General features: G+C 35.3%; 1 protein-coding gene across 1 annotated transcript in view; it reads left to right on the top strand.

The window, feature by feature from the left end:
- Positions 1 to 17,847: 17,847 nt before the first annotated feature.
- Positions 17,848 to 20,195, top strand: part of LOC106663286 — a 21,231-nt gene continuing 18,883 nt past the window's right edge. The window contains exon 1 of the mRNA XM_014387994.2: positions 17,848 to 17,876. The gene's annotated coding sequence lies outside the window, so the exon portion shown is untranslated. The remainder of the gene's footprint in view (positions 17,877 to 20,195) is intronic.

The raw sequence follows: 20,195 nt of genomic DNA, 5'->3' as shown, positions 1-20,195 counted from the left end.
TTTTATAAGGAACTCCGATGGCAATAGCCGCATTCCTGATGGAACGTCCGTCATCAATAAGTGCCACACCACGGGCAACATCTTCAGCACTATTTTATTTATAAAAGTATATTTAGAAAAGAAAACAAAATATTAAATTGTTTTTACAAAATAACAAAATAATACTTGGAATGGCATGAACTAGTCATCTGCCAATCTTCAGCACTAAGTGGCATTTTTAACTTTAAAAATTAAAATTAAGAAAACAAAAATGAAAACTAACAGAATTCAAATGAGATTGAAAAAACATTTAAAATTCCGTAAAAATTAAACATTGAAAAATCCTTTATCCTTGTTTTGGATTAAGGATTAAGTGTGTTTACGTCTAATTGATATTCTCACTTTAAAACTTAACATAAACAAATATTTATTGACAAAAACAAGAGGCAAATTGATGGCAGAATTTTCTTTTATCGGGAAAATGAAAACAAAATCAGTTGGGTGGAATTTTTTGCCTGTCAGTGTATAATATAAATATAAGCACACTCACGAGCTTGATAAAAATTAAACTGAGTAGCAAGAGGCAAAAAGTTTATGCCTTCTTTGTTGCTCTTTCCGCGGATTTTGATCATATTCTATTTTTTTTGTGTGCAAACTATCACAATTGGGTATGTCCAACAAAATGGTAAATGTCCTAAGAAGGCTATACGAAAGAACATTAGCTTTTGTCTGGTGTCACTAAGGGCTGAGGAAGATTCTGGACCCTGCCATGGGTGTCTAGTAGGGATATCTTTTAAGCCTATTGTTGTTTTCATTATTTCTGAACGACATTGCTTTGATGGCGGGATCAAAGTGATCAAATTTTTAGCATATGCAGATGATAGTCCTGCTGGCGTTATACAGAAATTCTTTACGAAAAATGAACAATTCCTAAGAGAATAATTGTGATGTCCGGAATCACATGACACTAATTATTTATTTGAAGCACCTCAAGCTTCATTCATATCGTTCTTTGAGTAAACTCTTTTAAAAAATACCAAAAAATCAACTAGTATCTCGAATCCCTGGAACTTCTCAAAATGGCTTTCGAAAATATCGACGCACTTACTTTTAGATTCGTACATAAAGGATGCCTTCTACAACAAAGAAAAAAACCCGCACTGGTTTTTTTTTGATATCGAAAACGTCGTTGATCGTACTTGAGTCTATGATCAATCTCAGTGCCTTACTTTTTGAGTTTTATTGCCAACTTTATGGACAATAGAAGGTACCAGGTTGAAAGGATGTGTGTTCAGTGCGTTCAGCGCTTTACTTCGATTGTTTCCTCTGTGCAAATTCGGTCATATGCGGATGATCTGGAAATATTCTACAACTACCGAAAAGACTTCTTCAACAAATTCAATCTACTCTATCTTCAATAAATAGTTGGCCCTCTAATAGCAATTTCAAAGCCTATGAAACAAAAACGATCGCTTTACTTTCCTCCAGAAGACAACCTTGACAACCTTCTTTTATCCTTAACCTAAAAGTCCACATTGATAATATACGTTACATAGATTATGTGTACGTTCTGTGTTTCTTTGCTTGATCTTTGCTAAGCTCCAGAACTGGAAACGTTATCTAAAAACTATAAAGCAAATTTGTCAATCATCACTAAACCTCTTTCGCCGAAACTTCCATTAGTCTGAGACGCAGAGAAGGCTAGCTTGTTGAGGCTCTACCAAAGTCTGATCCAATCGAAAATTGAATACGGATTACATACACAAAAACACTAAAATTTGTCTATTATATTCAAAACTCAGACCTGAGTATGGCTACTTGGAGCGTGGGGTACTTTAGTCCTGTGAACGGCAATCAAGTTGACACAGGTGAACTCCCATTAAAACATAGACGTCGTCTGCCAGATCTCATCGATTTTACTAAAATCCAATCCATCTCCCCTCATTCTTTTCTTTTCTTTTTTACAAATAATCCTACTCATTTTCCTAACTAGTATATCCCAAAGAAGGATTCTAATGTATATAACAGAATTCACGTCCAAAGTTTCCGAAATCCATAGCGCGGAGTAAGGGTTATACCCGGTATGTGTAATAGCAGCGGGACGACCTCTTGACCTAAAAAACATAATCTCAGACTGTGTGGTTCATAGTAGCATCCCAGAAGATTGATGTTGATTTGAAGAAAAACGCGGACGTCTGCCAGGAGAATGACATCTCCTGTGTCAATCAAAACTTCGACAACTGGCCATTCTGTCACTTCATTTAAGACGGCAGATCGTCATGGAAGACAGAGAACAGCAAGAGACTGAAGAAACAGCCCTGACGAACACCCGATCTACCAAAAAAAAAATCTGAAATCCCCTAGTATCCTCTTATTGTCAAAGGTGACCTCAGCACGAACTCCTCAAGGTAATAATTAATTACGAAGAGACCCTCAAATTAAAACATTTAGAAAATAATACGTACTTCTATCCAAGTAAGTATTTTATTCCTACCCTAACGTAACCTAACCAGTCACCAATCTTTCATAACCTGATCCTACATAACCTAAACTAACCCGTCTCTAATCCTTCCTAATCCTAACCCGAACCTAACCCACCTATTCCCTGTTAACGCAAAATCGAATTTAAGCAATCGCTCAAAGAAGATTTAAAAAAAAGAAACTTTATTGTCAAAACTGTACAGTGTTTAAATGTAAACCGATGTGAGGGGATAAGGCTATCGTACAAGTAAGGCAGGGATATTTGGGGATTTTTTTTTATATTGCAATCAGTAATTATTATTTACAATATGTAATTTGCGGATACATGAACTTATATACAGCTATTTACGTTGAGGGGAGCAAATAATCAATGTTATCGTCCTTCTTCACTTGGTTTATGTTGTTTTCCTGTTTACTTACAAAGGAGGTCGCGGAGCCATTTCCTCTTGAGACGCCTTTTGGTGTTGTAGGGATGGGTTCTATTGGACAGGGCTTGGGCAAGACTATTTGGATGGTGGGAGAGTTTTTTGTGGAACTTGGTAAATTTTTGGGGAATCAATTTTTGGATATAAGGAATTTGAATGTCGTCGTGGGATGTAGCATTTGAGACATAAGAAGGAGCATTTACAATGGATCTGAGGACTTTAGATTGAAAGGATTGGAGACGTTGGATATTGGAAGGTTTAGCGGTTCCCCACAGTTCTATTCCGTATGTCCAAATCGGTTGTAGTAGTATTTTGTAAATTGTAAGTTTGTTTTTTGTCGATAGTTTAGACTATCGTCCTATAAGTCTGTGCAGTAGACCATACCGTCTGTTTAGGTTTTGTCAGTCGTGTATGTTGATTCCACGTTAGTCGTCAGTCTAGGTGGAACCCAAAGTAGTGAACGCAGTCGGATTTGGGGATAGGAATGTTGTTGTAGTATATCGTGATTGGGGTTTGCTTCGGAGTGTAAATGTGACATGGACGCGACATATTTGGGGATTAATGGTTTTATTCTATTTTTAAGAAATGCTGATTAAGATGATGGGCGGGTGTCTGGACCCGCCAGACTTTGCTGTCCTGTTGGTCTGAGGGGCATTTTGTTACTCCATAACTTCGATGACGCGAAAATGGTCATGCAAAAAAATTGTATATCCAGCCCAAAATATACCCGCGTTAGAAATTATTATACTTATCCAGTTCTTGTGTTAGTTTTAGTTTCATACAGATGGTTGAAAAGATTCAATGCTTAAACATTCATCATGTGTGAGATAAGAGATAAGCGCTTTTTATCAAGCTTGTTGGGGTCGTATGAGCGAAAGCCCGATTGTGCAGAGGCATGTAGACAGGGCAGACGTGTTTCATGTCAGATTCCATTAGATGAGAAAATAGTACCTGGACTTTTTTCTCAATCTCTGCATTTCCAGTTTCACAATTCCAAATCAGATCAGAATCACGGTCTCCCTCCTCTTTCAATATTAAAGTAAATAACTAACTGATTTTCCGTCTTATGATATCCATCTTTCCAAAACGGTCTACGTTTACATCACGCGGCAAAAGGGGATGGCCGATAGACACGCGATATAGGGAGGCTTTGTCAGAACAGTCGGATATGGGCCCATATCCGGCCTGTGAAACGTTTCCAGGAGATTCGGAATTTATCGAGACGCTCGGGGAAGATTGTATATTCGTCAAAAGTTTCAGTGTGGCTGATTGTTGAAACTCCTTTTTTGTAAACGAGTCGAAACACTCACGGACGGTACTTTCTCCAAAAGGGTGATCGGTCATTCTGACCCCCTGTTCAGCGTTCCTTTTAGAAAAAGCAAAAGGGAATGACAGTTACTACTTACACTTAGAAAACCCTTGACTAACGCTAATTTAATTTCAGAATGCAGTGTATATTTTATTAAAATAATAATGCATCACAACAAATTAAATAATAGAGCCACGGGGGAGGGCGTCGGTGGCCGCAATGTTTAGTCTTTGACACGGCGCTCATCACTGTAAGGTAAAGGTCCCGGGTTCGAATCCAGCGGCCCTGCATTCGAACCCGACATACTTACAAATGGGCTTTTTTTTCAAAAACACCGGCACCCTGAGGGTTTATATGACCTCTGCTGTGGCGAACCCTGGTTAAAAAGAGAAAAAAAAAATAGAGGCACGGTATGAACGTAATTGGTGTATGAGTTAGGTTAGCACCAATCTTGAGAATAAATGTAAGCGGCGCAGATCATAAAATACAAAAATAATATTTATTTTCATTATTATTATTACTATTATTAAATAATAAAACGTAAGAAAAAGACTATTTATTATTAATAAGTATTAATTATTTGTATGCATAAATAGGTTCCTAGTTTTGTAAATATCGATGTATTTTATGTGTAAACAATTAGTAAATAATCCATTAGATTTCGTGGGGAGATTGGCCAAATAACTTCTTTCAATTAATTAATCTTTATGTAAGGTATTGGTTGGAATGAGAAAGTTAGTGTCACGAGCGGGATTCGAACCCACGACCTTCGGCTAAATAGGCCGCTGCACTACCTTGAAGATATCGTGACTTCGATCCACTCGGACACCAACTTCCCACCTCAACGATTTTTGAAAAATGGCAAAAAGGAGGGAAAATTCGAGAGGTGGGAAGTTGGTGTCCGAGTCGAACAGTCACGATAGCTCAAGTGGTAGAGCAGCGGCGTATTTAGCCGAAGGTCGTGGGTTCGAATCCCGCTCGTGACACAGGATTTTTTTATCTCAAATAATACTTTCCATAAAGATTAATTAATTGAAAGAAGTTATTTGGTCAATCATACCATGAAATCTAATGGATTTAATAAGTAAAATGACGTATATCTTCACTAAAGCTCTCCCTGGCCATGCCATTTGTTGCCGAGAATTGCATAGATTACACGACATTTGAAAAATGGCAAAAAGGAGGGAAAATTCGAGAGGTGGGAAGTTGGTGTCTGAGTGGATCAGTCACGATAGCTCAAGTGGTTGAGCAGCGGCGTATTTAGCCGAAGGTCGTGGGTTCGAATTCCGTTCGTGACACTGGCTTTTTTATCTCAACCAATACCTTACATAAAGATTAGTAAAAAATATTGATCTAGGTAACGTCCCGTTTGCCTCCTTTTTGGGGCTGGCTTCTCAAATTTCCTTCAGATTATCGTCCTTGGATCTGTTTTGCTCTTTTCTCCGTAATACCATCTGTGATTAAATGCCCAGCACAGTTCCTTTTCGGAGTATTGACGTTTCTCCTTGATCCTGGATTTCCGTGTGATGTACAGTTGGATTTATTCCAATCCCGTTGATATTCTCTTTGCTAGAGACCAAAAAAATCCCTGAGATCGTGAAAATCAATACCTTATTGCTTGGAAAGTCTACTAGGTACGTGTTCTTCAACGTCTATTAATTTTTTATGCCACTATTGTTTATTTTTTCCTCCTGTCGTTGGAACGTTGTTTTGTTATCGTTTATGTCAACAAGCTGTGAGGTTTTCCTGTTTAAGACATGGCAGCTTCCCTCGTAGCGTTTCACGGTGTAAAAAGCATCGCCTGAAAACCGGAGGCACTTTAATATTTCACCTTTTATGTACAAACCGCCTCGTCCCGTCTCTCCAAATGCTTGTTTTCAAATATTTATTCCAGAAAGGGAGGAATCCCCCCCCCCTTGTTTCACGCCTCGTTTGAGTTAGAAGTATCATCCTGTCGTTACCATTCATCTCACGGTTTGCAGTCTTGAAATACTTCTTTAAGTATTACCAAAATGTCTAGGTGCGTGCATTGTATTTTTAGAGATATAAAATATATATTTATTTATTTTAAAGGTACATCAGGGCTTTATGCCCCCTTACATGTACTTGTATTAGCAATACCTTAAGATTTATAAAGATAATAAAATGATAATAACAGCAATAATAAAAATAAAACATATAATAAAATATGCAAAACAATAATGACATTGTGTAGTGATTAGACCGTTAGTTAATGATTATTTGGAGATCGTGAGATGCGGTCTGGTGTGACGTAGGTTTTAGAAAAACACTTTCTTTATCGTGCCAACGTTTCGATCTTTATTGAGATCATCTTCAGGGCCTGAGATTTATAAACACTGTTTAAATTTTACAAGTACAGGTTGGATGTGAAAAACATGAATTTGTACAATGCTAGAAATTTTAGACTCAATCACGGTATTTGTACTCACTCAAAGTGTTTGTTTTCTGCGTAATTGTGTCATTCTTGTGTGACGTGGTGAGAGTGCCAGTGAGATATTGATGTTTTATGTCTATATACGTGGGAATTTGGAGGAGTGGAAAAGGAAGTAGGGATAGAAAGACATTTTTACATGAGCAGTCGGCTTCTTTGAGGTGAAAGGAGCCGACAATGAGAAAAATGGGTAATGGTTCGGCCTAATTATTCTTTCAGGATTATATAGACGGGGATATTTGGGGAAGGAAAGCCAAATTGTTCAAGAATTATCATTTTTATATGAGGAATTGTGTTGGTGTTCAAAATAATTTTCAATCATTTTGAACACAAACACAATTTCGACTTCAACAATCCAAAAATATTTACACAGAACAAAACAAACACAAACGTAACTTTTTAGAAATGGTTTACATCAACATGGATAAACATAATAACATAAACATCAATTACAGAACAGGCAAATGTAACGACACAGTCGCTGCTACGCTAGTATCATTAATCAACATATATCATCGTCACATCACACAAAACATATAATATAACATATAAAGCAATCATTACTTTCCACACATCAAACATTCTACATAGTATAATTCTTGAACAATTTGGCTTTCCTTTCCCTAATTATCCCCGTCTATACAATCCTGAAAGGATAATCAGGCCTAACCATTACCAATTTATTCCTATAGTCGGCTCCTTTTACCTCAAAGAAGCCGACTGCTCTTATAAAAAAAATATGTCTTTCTATCCCGACTTCCTTCCCCACTCCTCTAAAATCCAACGTATATAAACATAAAACATCAATATCTCACTGGCACTCTCAACACGACACACAATCTACACAGAAAATAAACACTTCATTCGGAAAAATTCGTTTTTTCACATCCTACATGTATTTGTATAATTTAAACAATGTTTATAAATCCCAGGCCCTGAAGATGATCTCAATAAAGATCGAAACGTTGGCACGATAAAGAAAATGTTTTACTAAGACCTACGTCAGACCAGATCGTATCTCACGATCTCCGAATTATAATGACAATAATATTTTTTCAAATATTAATTATTTTTAATCGAATGATGAAACCACATTATGAGAGAAAAGCAGAAAGAGGAAAAGGAAACGGGAAAAAGAAAAAGAAGAGGGAAGAAAAGGAGATGATTCATGTCGTTTTTAGAAACTCAGAGGCCATGGACCTGAGACAAGCCTGCGAGAAAGCAAATCGTACTTCCCGGGGAAGCAAATTCTATAGTCTTGACCCTGCAATATTGAAGGTTAAGGTTAAAGGTTTAGAAGAGTAACATTTTTTTGGTATCGAGGCGTATTGAGCCGAAGGTCGTGGGTTCGAATCCCGCTCGTGACACTAACTTTTTCATTTCAACCAAAATCTTACATTAAATTATAAACTTAATTGCAAAAAGTAATTTGGTCAATCAGACCACTAAATATAATGGGTTTAGAAGAGTGTGGAAGGATTGGGATATGATTGGTGCGTTTGGATAAGGAATGAGGGAAAATAGTTAATAGATATTGAGGATATTTATTTGATTTAATTTTAAATAAATATATTAAAACTCTAAGTTTATTAGTGTTTATATTGATAAGGTTGCTGAAGGGATTAATATAGGATGAAATATGATCCCTTGGTTTAAAATAATAACAGTGTCTAATGCAAGAATAATAAGCAATTTGAAGGCGATGAGCAGATTGACAGTCTAAGAAAAGCGGCGTATCAAGCCGAAGATCGTGGGTTCGAATCCCGCTCGTGCCATTGACTTTTTTATCTCAACTGAAAACCTTAATTGTAATATATTAATTGGTCAAGCGGACCACGAAACTAGTGAATTGAATAAGTCTAAGAAAAGTTAAAAAATAGCGCAACAGTAAGACAATAAAGGAATTATTAGGGGATTAATAAGAACTCTAGCTTTCTGTGGAGTGAAAAAGCTGAGGACATCTTTTTAATAATAGAGCTCACATGGTCATACCATAAAATTGAGTTAAAAATAACACCGAGATTTTTTAACTTTAAGACAAAACTTAATAGAGAAGCCGTTGATATGAGGATGGGATAGGGAATCTGCCCTAATGAGTTTATTGTAAAATGTGGGGTTTGTTGTAGGAAAAACCTGGGATTTGTTAGGGTTTAAAAGAATGCTGTTATTACTTGACCATTGGTTGTAAGAATGAAGTTCACGGTTGACCAGAGAATAGCTTCAGAGATGTTGCATGCAGGACATTGAATGTAAAGCTGAGTGCCAACAGCGTAAAGATGAAATTGGGATGTTAAGAACTAATGGAATATCAAACTTATCAAAGGAAGAGGGAGAGGTGCATGAATGTACATACCAAAATTAGGAATCAGCATCTCCTCCCCTCTTGGCAATAACACCTCCGTTTTTCAGGCGGAAATCTGGGCCATCAATGTGTGTTGTAGAACACTTATGGATAATAAAATTAAGGGAAAAGATATTAAAATCTTTTCTGACAGTCAGGCTAGTCTTAGGGCATTACAAAAAGATTTGTCAACCTCACGACTGGTGGAGGAAACTATAGATCTTATCAATAGGATCTCTTTCAGGTTTGAGAATAAGGTGACTCTTATTTGGATACCAGCACATAAAGGACACCATGGCAATGAAAAGGAGGATGGCCTAGTCAAAGAAGATTCTAATATTGCGTTTGTCGGGCCACAACCGGTATTACCTCACTCTATGAGCACAGCGAAAGAGAGTATCAATAACTGGGGCATGAAACAATTCTTTAGGGAGTGGAATTTATCCCCCGGACACAGCCAATCGAAAGAGTTTGTTAAGGCGATCAAACCAGCTGAATCGTAATGGCTATTCTCGTCTCAAGGAAGGGAATTAGGAGGCTGATAGGTATTCTGACGGACCACTGCCCACTGAGAAGACACCTCTTCGTACCTATCTACCAGATCCCTTTTTGCCGCTTCTGCGAAATAAAAGAAGAAACGGCAAGGCACTACTTCGCAGAGTGTGATAGGTATGCTAGGTCTAGATTTGAAATCTTTGAAGGGGAGGACATCACCAAATAACTCCCCGAGATAAAATGGTCCAAAATCTTGGTGTTTGTGAACAAGTCCAAGAGGTTTATGCAGGACACGTGAGCACACCAAGTCCCGGACCTTTGAGGGATGGGGTACGAGTCTACCCAGGCATTTAATCCCTCGGGTCTTGGTCGCTCACCCTGCATAATATATATATATCATTTAGAAACATGGAAAATAGTAAAGGTCCGAGAATAGAGCCTTGGTGTACGCCAGCTGAAATTGAGAGAGAAGAGAAGCTTTAACTCTATGATTTCTTTCGGACAGATAGGAGGAAGTGAGATTAGATGTAGATGTATGCACATGAATTAGTCGGGGTGTAATATATTTCGCCCTTTATTGTATGCTACTGTACAATGTGCCTATAGCACACCGGTGAGTCCTATTTCATCAAGGAACTTGATCAGTTTTCAGTGGTTGAATTTCTTCTATAGGCACATTTTACATCCCAAAACACTTTCTACTGCGGGCAAGTGTAGCACAACAGTTTGTTAAGAGGTGTGATGTCTCCTCTGTCTCTGTGCAGAATCTGCATGTGCCGTCTTGGATTATACCAATCTTCTTTAAATGTCCATTTAGTTTGCAGTGTCCTGGTAGGATAGGCAGTTTTTTCCTGCTTTCTTTCATACATTCTGTCACTTCTTTCCTTCCGAAATTTGTGAGGAGGTTTTTGGATTGTTTGTGTCCGATGAGAGAATACCATTGTTCTCTCATTTTCTTTTTACCCTTCTGTCTGAGGTACTCATTGATAGTGTGGATTCCTATGCCAGAGAAGGGTAGGAAGTGAGATTAGTAACAGTAGAAGAAAAACCAAAGAGATGCGTCTGTTTATAAATAAGCAAATTATAATTTACAGAATCAAATGCATTGGAAAAATTAAGTAAAACAATAATAGTACACTTACCAATGCCCGGGCGATAACATCTGCAAATTTTGATAAAGACTGTTTCACAACAATGAAATTTTCGGAAGCCAGATCGAAAAGGGGATATAAGGGCTTGGGAGTCAATAAATAAGGATATTTGTCTAAATAAAATCTTCTCAAATGCTTTGGATAGTGATGGAAGAATTTGTATTTGTTAAAAAAAAGATTGTTGTGATAAGTGTTTATCGACTTTCCAATCATGAAAGAGGGTTTAATAACCCTGATTCCATATATATATTCTGAACGATAAGATCTGGCATTGAAGTAAATCAACGGGTGAATAAAATGACATATAATATCGATTGGAAATGGCTTTATTTTTAAGTAAAGAATATTACTATAAATCACTCCAGAACGATTCACGTCCGACCCACCAAGAAAAAATAATCTAAAGCTTACTGCTTTTACCTTCGCGAAAAGAAGAAAAATACCATTCTAAATTACACTATCTAGGTATCAACTGCCAAATGTTAACGTAGAAGTGGCCCATCACCCAGAGAACCATGACAGAAAACTACAAGCACAATGGATATGGCAAAGATTCTGTAGTAGCATATGAACTAAATTTAAAACTAAATTACCTTATGACCCTTGATTGCAAATACAAGCCAAATATGGATGCCCAAAAATAAAACACAAGAAAATTAAGAGAAGTACAAAAAGTCCAAAGTATTGTACGTCTTATGTAGGATCACTACTTACCAATAAGTACATAACAGGTTGACATCGACTTAGAAACTGAAAAAAATCCAACAAATTCCAAAATTTTCGACAAGTTAAAATAACCGTCATAGCAACTAATTTTAAATGAGAACAATCGAAAGATAAAACAAAAACGAAAAGCCTGGAGCTCTTCTATGGAATACAGATTGTTCAAAGATGGAAAATGGTATGGGTATGGGAAAATAGGTACCTATGCTTGAGCAGTATCACAAGGCCCTGAGATCCACCAATACCATCTCAAGAGTACCACAATTTACCACTATCAAATAGCCAGGCATCTCTAAAGGTTGTTAAAGTTTACGAGAACCACTAGTCTAAAACTGCCTAAATACCTTTAAAAAACTGGGATGTACAAATAACCTAACGCTAAGGATCTAAATCGACGATTTCTGGCGATGAGGCAGTAGACACCCTAGCTAAAAAGTAATAATACAAAGTCTCAAAGCACTTTTTCGGCATAAATATAAGCCATATTAAAAGGAACTGGAATCCTGGGTTTTTAAAGCACGCAGCAAACATTTGGAAAATATAACTGCCATGATGAAAGCAAGACGAATTGCAAATACATCTCAACGGGAGAAAGAGTCCTTCTAAACAGAAATGAACTAAAAATCCTAATAGGTATACGAGACATGCTCAAGTAAAACACCAATTACAAAAGGTAAAATCAACCGATGACCAATGCCGACTGTGTCAAAAAAAGACAGAGGCAACACAGCGTATCCTTTGCAAATGTGCAAATAGAAAGGAAAGTTTATGCTACTTAGGAAAGCCATTCCTGAACACTAAAAACTTCGATACCAGGATGATGAGACTAGGAAGAAGGGGTTTGGAATTCTCTAAGCATGCAGCCTTTTGGCTTATTGTACTTTTCCTAGTTCATTTCAGTTCAATTGACTCGAACCTGCTTTTAATAAATAGTAGGAATAGTCATTGCTGCCAATCTTTTAGCTCACGTCTTTTAGTACCCTAAGTGTCTCTATTAAACAGTGCGGTGGCAATTTCATCCTCATGGCATAACCTATAAATTGGGTCCTCGTTGAATATACCCAAGCTGTCAGCGTTTTCTGAGATGCCTGTGATCCTCTATCGCTCTATCTATCTACAGAAATGCCAGTTTTGGTGAGGGTTTTTTAATAATGAGCTAGTGTGTCTAGCACCTCTGGAATCCGTCCACTTCTGTGTTTTGTAAACTCATTCTGAGATAGAGCAGTATAAATTTAATCTTTATCCCAAGTACTGGGCTTAGTTGATCTTACAGATCCTCCTCGGATGTCTGCTTGCTCATTGCCTAAAATCCCTTTATGCTGTGGCACCCAACTTATTATCAGGTCGATAAGTTTTTCCAAATTTTGGATGTGTGACATTTTTAGGGTCTAATTATCATTAGAATAAAATTCATAAAATTAGAGCAGCTTGTAAGAAGATTTTTTTGTAAGTATATCCTTTTTTACAATGTCTACAGAAGGTATTTCAGCTTAGAAGACTGAGGTGTACATTCCTAATGAGGCTGAGTGCTCATGTTTTAGGTTTGCACAGAATATGGCTTGGTTCCTTCACTGTTTTTCGAGATTTTCTCCTGATTTTTGCCGTAGTTCATCACATTAACGGAAAAGGATATTATTACAGCTGTACGCCATTTTTAGTTGTAGTTCTCAAAACTTACCTACGGTTCATTTAACTACAGGTTGTTTCTTCCAAACACGGTTAGTTGGCACCGTTTTAATGAATAAAAAATTACTCCGTTAATGTAAATTTAATGGTTTACTTAGAAGAATGGAATAAATGTTACATAAAAAAGCTGACTATAAATTGTATAAATTAAAATTACAAACGAACCAATATTTAACATTCAACTGTCGAAGGACTGGATTTCTGTCATCTCTATCAAGTAAATTCGATCGTCCTTGCTTAATTAAATACCAAGTGAATAAAGTAATAGAAAGAGGAGAAAAGGAGATTTTTCATTTTCTATTAAAAAAACAGCTTCAAGACGAGAGTATGAAAAATAGAACCAAAAATCATGAAAACATTGCTTATAACAACTGGCAATAAAGTACTTAATTTGTGTAATAAAAACATTTTTTAGAGAAAGAAGTCCTAATTTTAATGTGACACGCTTTTCATAATTAAATACAATTAAATTCACTAATTTCGTGGTCCGCTTGACCAATCAATATATTACAATTAATTAAGGTTTTTAGTTGAGATAAAAAAGTCAATGGCACGAGCGAGATTCGAACCCACGATCTTCGGCTTGATACGCCGCTGCTCTACCACACTTGAGCTATCGTGACTTCGATCCACTCGTACACCAACTTCCTATCTCAACCCCACCTTTTAAATTTTGAAAAATGGCAAAAAGGAGGGAAAATTCAAAAGGTGCGGTTGAGATGGAAAGGTGGTGTCCGAGTAATTTTACGTTAATTTACATTAATTAATACATGTTTTATGGCTAGTTATTCAGCTTGAAAATGCGTTTTGGAGGATCCCAGGGTTACAGATAGGCCATTTAGCCCATTTATGAGTTCTCATCTTTGAGCCGTCTGTATACCATAGAAGATCCCCATTTATTTTTTCGGCTTTATCTTTCCATTGTGCTCTTTGGGTGAATTTTGAAATGTATGTATAATAGCTATGGAGTTATTTTAACTTTGTCGATAATTTTGTAAAACTTTTTTTCGACTAAAGGATGAATTCCCAATCCCTAAGTCGATGCCATCCTTTTATTTTGACATATTATATGTGTATGGGTGGCAGTTTAGAAATAAGCTTTATTGTCCTGTGGGTGTTATTTTAAGAGCACCTCTGATACTAAAGCCTGCAGTTCTTTAAAAGTTTTGCACAGTTCTTTTAACTTTCTTTTGTTCTTTTTTTCATCCACCTCAATTAGTTTGGATATGCGATCACTGGCCTGATATTTCTAGGTTCGGTAGAGTCATTTCCATGTATTGTGCAAAATTGAGCAAAACAAAACGTTGGTTGTACAAAAAGTGAAACTAAATTAAAAAAAAATATAAGTATAATTAAAATAAAAAATACTCGTATGAAATTCACAGAACACTTGGCCTCATTTCGAAAAGCGTTCACTCGGATTGACAATGTAGAATTTGATCCAATTCGATCTTCATCGTGGAGGAGATGCTATGAATATTGAGAGGCTTGTGGTTCACAAATTTGCAAGCATTCCAAGACGTGTTTGATCCTCAAAGAATGGCGTCTTCAGGTTCGATAATTCGATCTGTACGGATATTTTCCATTTAGTTATGTACGAATGTACGACGATAATTTTTCATAATTACAAAAAAAAGCTCTCTAGATGGAATCTATCAGATGTAGTCTTAAACATTTTTGCACTCGGAGAGAATCATAATTGTTTATTGATTCATTATTCCAAAAAGGATCATCAATTATGATGAAAGGGGTGTCGGTGGCCGCAACGGTTTCGACGTTGACACGGTGCACATCACTGCAAGGAAGGTCCAGGGTTCGAATCCAGCGGCCATGCATTCGAACCCGACATACTTACAAATGCGCTTTTTTTCAAAAATACCGGCACCCCGAGGGTTGATATAACCTCTGCTGTTGCGGAAAAAAAAACATATGATGAAGATTCAGTGGTGCGCCTTTTCGGCTAAAGGGCTAAAGAAAATGTATTTTGTTTATTTTGTATTGACTGTGTTAGAGAAGACATAATGCATTTTGCAATAAAATCTTATCTCATATTCGACTTCTGCATCTAAATTTTGTTAAAATAAATAAGGCACAGTTTATTGACATGTTGCGAAATAATTTTAAAAGGGTAATTAATTATGCGCTACATACTTGGCACGCCAAGAGTTAATATTAGAATTCAATTTTTTTTTTCATTCTAAATTATTGCTGCTGACATATTGCCAATAATTTATAATCTATATTTATTGCANAAACTATTAATTGTAATATTTAGTTAATGATTAATTGTATTTATTTTTTTTTATTTTTTCTGTGTCGATCTAAAATTAAAGTAAAATGTAAATCTACCTCAGGCAGGTTTACTCCCGTCTCTCTCATAAATTTACTTTAATTGTATATTACGTAATGTTTATAACGTTTTTTGCAATAAAGTATGTATTATTATTATTCCAAGAAGGATAAAAATTACCAATTGGTGGAAGATGTTTTGCTTTTTCACAATTTTATCTCGAATTATTTACGGACTAAACCCAGTAACAAGCAATTATAATATTTGCAGATGAGGTTTGATACAAACGGTTACAAAAATAAATATACTTAAAGAAGAAATAATTAAAATTAAATAAAACAAAAATAAACAGATACTAAAAATGACTAAAATGAGATCACTTTTCCAACAAATACTGGTAATAATAATGGTTTATCGAATATATAAATAAAAATAGAGAACAATATTTTTATGTGTATTGCTATATGCAAACACGATTTTAGTTAACTAAATTAATTGCAATTTAAGACAGGAGAGATTTGAACAGTTAGAAATGTGTGTAAGTAATAATAAAGTGCTCTGGGGGAAGTGTGAGTGAATCGTGGTGTGTGAATGTAATTTATTAGCGCGAACAGAAGCGTCATTTTCCTTAATAATTCTGAGGAATATGGAGTATCCTGGGATAATGTGATGTAATTTATTAGCGTGAATAGTACGCAATCTAATAATTCTGAGAAATATAGACCATTCAGGTAATTTATTAGTAATTATTTGGAGATCGTGAGATGAGGTCTGGTGTGACGTAGGTTTTAGAAAAACATTTTCTTTATCGTGCCAACGTTTCGATCGTTATTGAGATCATCTTCAGGGCTCAGAATATCTCACTGGCATTCTCAACACGACAAACAGTAATGACACATCTACACGGAAAACAAACACTTTGAGTCCTGAAGATGATCTCAATAAAGATCGAAACGTTGGCACGATAAAGAAAATGTTTTTCTAAAACCTACGTCACACCAGACCGCATCTCACGATCTCCGAATAATCATTGACTAACGGCCACTAAACACCACGAATACGTAATATATTAGCGTGAAGGGTGGGGCTACCCTAATTTTTTTATTTAGCAAATCAAATGCTTTAGTGAAATCTAGATCCCCAGATTGACAGTGTTTAAAGCAAAATGTAACTTCTGTATACGTTTATCCACGTGGCATACCAAAATGTTCCAAATTAATTTGAAGTCTCATTTCTATCTTAATCCAAATCTTGTCGTACTTTAAATGGATTTATTATCCCTAACAGCAGATAATTCACGCTAAACTACTTTTAAAAATTACATTGCAAAAAATAGGATTTCTCTAATCAAAAAAGAACAAAGTCCAAGTCATTTAAGAATTGGCAAGGGAAAGACTTTTTTATTCAAATAAGATAGAATTTGATTCTAAACAATAACAATATTTATTAATTATTTAAGATGAAGCTCATCTTAAAGGCAACCCTGTGAGTACATTTTCAATAGCAGTAAGAAACGTGTAATTATGGAAATTTAATTGTTATATATTACTTTAAAAAATAATGTATGGTGTTTAGTGACTATTAGTTAATAATTATTTGGAGATGGTGAGGTGCGGTCTGGTGTGACGTAGGTTTTAGAAAAACATTTTCCTTATCGTGCCAACGTTTCGATCTTTATTGAGATCATCTTCAGGGCCTGGGATTTATAAAAATCGTTTCAATTTTACAAATGCATGTAGGATTTGGAAAAAAAATGAATTTATACAATGCTAGAAAATTTTAGATTTAAAAAAAATTAAGAATTTACACAATGCTAGAAAATTTTAGATTAAAAAAAATTATTAAGCAGTAATAAATTTTACTTATTTTGCAAAATACATGATAATTTTGTGAAACAATGTAATAATAACTAAAACATAATTGCAAGAATTAATAAGCAATAAGGCATAAAACTAAACGTAGTAAATGAATTGTAAATTATTAATTGATTGGGTTTTGTAGGGTGAATTCTAGACATATATACACATATGTACAGAATCAAACCTATGACTCCTCTCTGAAACAGGTACTATCTGAAATAGGAGATGAAGAATAAACACTTTAGATGTATTCAGAACATAAATAATAATTATTATTAAACGCACAAGTACTATTTAGGTGGAGAGTATGAGAATAGTGATATGATTTTTTAAAAGTAATTGGTAGTTTTTAAATTATGTTTATTGTTAATTATTGTTTGCAACAGCACCGCGCGTGCTTTGGCAGTCATTTCGACGTAGTACAACTAGTTGATCCTTGTATCCTTCTCTTTTATTTTAACCCTCGGCATCCTTTATTGATTTCGAAAAGAAGCACGGTACAAATCGAAAGATGACAGAGAAAATCGAGCCATTTCTCTTCTCGGCCAATTTCAAAAATGAAAATGCAATATGCAAAAATCATTATTATAACGTGTTCATGCGAGGGGCATGCGCGACTTTTCTCGGCGAAGGGGGCGCAGTCCATTGCAGGGTGGTCGCCCGACATCACAGGTTCTCTTGGCAGGTTAGCTCTCTTCACTATCTCTAAGATAACCGACTCGTTCAATCGACTTCAATTTCAAAATCTAAATATTTGTCATACTGTATTTTTCTTTTTCTTTTTTTTTAAATTCAACTATGGGATTTTTCATGTTACAGATCAATCGAGAATTTTACGTGATAGGTTTTTTAAATTATTATTTTTTTGTAAAATAAAAAGAAATGTTTTTCTTTCATCAAGACGACTCCCCTGTGGCTGACAGAATGCATGATTAGCCTGGAAATTTTAATTAAAGCAATTTTCTTTGGATCGAAAGTTAATAAATTTGTAAACTTGTGGCATTTTCACTTGTAAACACATTTGCAGTATTCCCAATCATTATAACAAATTTATGACTTGCAATGAATTAGATTAGATACTATTTTATGTATTTAAAATGGCTTGAATAATATTTTAAAAATTTTTTTTTTATTTTCTAAATTATTATAATTTCAGAATAAAAAGAATTTTTTGTCTTCCTCTATTTAAAATCTAATAGTTTAACTTTATGTATATACATCCACTACTTTTCCTGGTCCGCTTGACCAATTTTATGTATATATATTTTATATATACAGGATTTCTTAAAAGGAGAATAACCAAAGAGAGGAATACTTTTAATTTACAAAAAAAATGCAAAATTTGAGAGAAACAGGGTGTACGACATGAGATGGAATTCTCTGTGTAGTAAACATGTCATATCTTGAAATAAGAACGCTAACCAATGAAGAAGACGTGCGCGCATAAAATGAAATTTTCATCAATTACCCGTGATTAATTTGTTACCGCCTGCATTAAAACAAAATCAGGAAAAGCGGATCTCCTCCTCTGCTTAAAGGGGAATTTATTTTAATTTAATCCCTCTTGAGAGAGAGTGAGAGAGAGTGAGAGAGAGAGAAAATAAAGAGACGAAACATCGCGTTAATCCTGAATTTAGACGATACGCAAAAAGTCCATTACAAAAACCTTATCGATCAGCCAAAACTTGGTTAATTAGTTTACCTTTACATCGTTAACTTATTGTCAATTTGATAACGTATGAGGTTGAGTCGTCTTAATCAAGCTACATTTTAAAATCATAACTAACAAAGAAAAACAAATTTTTGCTCATTTGGCACATATAAAAAAATGTTCTTTAGTATTTTGTACTATTATTTATATGGCATGTTTTGTTGTTTGAAGTTTAATTTTATTTCTACTGTTTAATCTTTTTTTTGTTAATATTTATTGTTTAATTATAACTAATGGTCTAGTCGTGGTGTGTAATCGATGTCGCGAAGATTGAACTTCATCCAGCGTCCTTAGACGTCTCATTATTTTGTTTCTTCGACAAGTATGTTGACAACAGGCCCTTAAACACTTTATTACAAACACTGTTGATGTGGTTTATCGATTGAGTCCTATTGTACCGGACACTAAGATTCCTTTATATTTGTCAAAGCACGTGTTGTTTTTCAAAAAGCCCATTCGATATGGATTTCTTCTGAAAAATTTAATTTCATCTTGTGACGTTTTTACGTTTGATGCCGATCTGCATATTTCTAAACAAGTTACGGTCTAATGCGTTGTAGGACGGAATCCTCACGCCCAATAAATATCTCTATTAATATGCAATATATAAAAGTTTATAAATATCTCATAACAGCTTATTTGGAGCTTGTCATCGCTGTTTGCATCCTACTTTACCGCCTAGGTCGAGACAAGAGCCGATAATTTTGTTAAGTTGTAATATGCCTCTCACAGTTGCAGCTCTGGTTTTATTGCATTTTAGTTTTAGACCCTGTCAGTACTGTGTCATGGGTTTTATTTCTTTTTCGCCGTTGAAGGTTTGTTTTGGGAATGGCCATTTCCCGCCCCGTCCACTCGTCCCATCGCATAGGACAGCAGGTCATCAATTATAGAAGGGCGCGTTCCTCTCATCAACATAGGGAGACTGGATAGTGCATATCAGAATTATTATCAATTTTAAAAGTGTTTTGCACAAATAACTCTTGGAAATCAATTAAATGACGAACTGGCTATTTATCAGAATGTAATATATATATATATATATATATAAGTTACGTGTGTTGACTAAACGAGAGTCTTTTTAAAAAGAACTTTATTAGTTAAACACAAGTTATAATTTGAGAAGAACCTTTCCTGTTCACGGATATGATTAATCTGAATCTGTCTTTACAAGTGTAAAAGGAATAGTGAACAGGGAAGGGTTTATTGCTTACAAACATTCTTCGAATCTGTACAGACGCAACATCATATGTCGCTGAACTAAGGGTTTTGTGCAGGCGTAACTTATATATATAC

This window comes from Cimex lectularius, unplaced genomic scaffold (assembly GCF_000648675.2).
Source record: "Cimex lectularius strain Harlan isolate CLEC.00 unplaced genomic scaffold, Clec_2.1 scaffold78, whole genome shotgun sequence".
NCBI lineage: Eukaryota > Metazoa > Arthropoda > Insecta > Hemiptera > Cimicidae > Cimex > Cimex lectularius.
This window is presented reverse-complemented; position numbering and strand designations above follow the sequence as displayed.